Genomic DNA, 1901 nt, shown 5'->3' on the forward strand with positions numbered 1-1901 from the left:
GTCTCACTCATGGCCATGGCTTCAGCAGCCACACGTTCCCATCTTGGGGTGTGTGTGTGTGTGTATGTGTGCGTGTGTGTGTGTGTGCGCGCGCGTGTGTGTGTGTATGTTGAGTTACTTTCTTTCAATCCTCTGAGTATCTGATGCAAAACTGTGCTGACCTTGAAGTCCAGCCCCTGGTGCTGGCTCGGCCTTTCAAACCCTGTGTCACGATCCCCTGTGATAAATATCCGCAGTCTGAAACGCACACTGACATTTCCGCTTTCCTGGCTGTCCTGTGCAGACACAGCCTTCAATCCTGGGAAGACAAACCCATATATGTTAAACAGTCTCCAATGTCCCAGAGAGCAAGCTGCATAACCATAGAATTCCAAGCACGGAGCAAGCTTCAGAAATTATATACTTTTCAATTTATAGATGCATTTTTTCATTGTTTTAAAGTTTAGGCAGATTACATGAAATCATTCAGCTATTGAATAGAAGTAACACAACTAAAATTCAGTTTTTTGCACATACTTTTTTTTCGGTCATACATTAAATTTATTTTCCAGAGAACACAGTCTGTCCTTGGTGTTGAGAGTGAACACACTTTTATCTGAATTCAATTCGTGTGTTCAAATGCCGTGAGGACGATCCAGGAGAAGCTGTGCAGAATGCAGTTATTTCCACTGACAAGTGAGTTACGGAGAAAAGAAGCTACTTCCTTCAAGGTCCTCATTCTGTATTTAGCGATTCACTGTCCCCGTCCACGTCCCTCTCAGCGCGGCCATGGCAGACCCTTTCTCGTAAGGTGATGCCACTGACACGTGCCCTAGCACTCCAGGTAGAAAGCAGAGCTGAAGAGATCAAGCTGAGTTGGACATGAATACATCTCCCATATTGAACTTCTAACCAAATATTTCCATTTCGTAACTAGACCTCCTGACCTGTGCCTTTTTCATGCCCAGCCAAGCTCCCTTAAATTCACCGCTCATTAAGCACACCTAATCACCCAAGGTCTCCGACAGGCAATTCACAGGAAGAGATTGTGCGCAAATTTTGGATGGGAAAGCCCCACCGAACATATGCTTAATGCTTCAGTATTTCAAAGCCATTAGTGATAAGTAACTTTTCATGGTGAATTTTGTATTTTTTATAGATATATTGAATCTTCCTTCTCTGTAGTTCTGCTAATATTTTTTTGACCTTGAATACTAATAGCAAAATTATCTTAAATAGCTATATTATAATTTTTTATTAAAGTACATGTGCTTCGGTTGGAAAAAATGACTCATTTAATAAAGCTATTTGAGTCTTTGTTACTTAATCGAAAGGAAAAATAAATGTTCAGATTTTCTTAAGAAAAAAACCTCCTGTAATTTCTTACGGATATTGTAGGACTGTTAGCATACATTTTACTCATTTCTGTGCAGAAAGGTAAGAAATTATTTTATTCAACCTTACTTTTCTCATAATAGGGCTAGTACTATTGCTTCCCAAATTCAGGCCAATAACTTAATAAGATTGAGATTTTCATTTAGTTTCGTTTTGATGTTTAGATATGAGATATTAGTTCAGCTCAGGAAATCTAATCGAGATACTTAAAATTTCAAATGAAATGCATTCACCGAAGGATTTCCAAGAGAGAGAACCTGCTGCTAGTTTCCGTCTTAATAAAAAAAAAATAAAAAAAATAAAAAAATAAAAAACCCACGATGCGAGAAGAAGAATGCATCGAAGTAACCTGGGTTTGCGACCCTTGTGTCAGCGGACAGCCATCAAGATTTGGCCAGAAACTGGACACCAAGTAAAAAGTAAATCGGGTGACCACTGTTCCTCAGCCCCTACTCACCCCCCCAGGATACACCAATCAGCTACTACTTTGACAAGTCATCTCTGTCCCATGTCACTTACATTTTGTC

Source organism: Pteropus vampyrus, unplaced genomic scaffold (genome assembly GCF_000151845.1).
Source record: "Pteropus vampyrus isolate Shadow unplaced genomic scaffold, Pvam_2.0 Scaffold293, whole genome shotgun sequence".
In the NCBI taxonomy this organism is placed as follows: domain Eukaryota; kingdom Metazoa; phylum Chordata; class Mammalia; order Chiroptera; family Pteropodidae; genus Pteropus; species Pteropus vampyrus.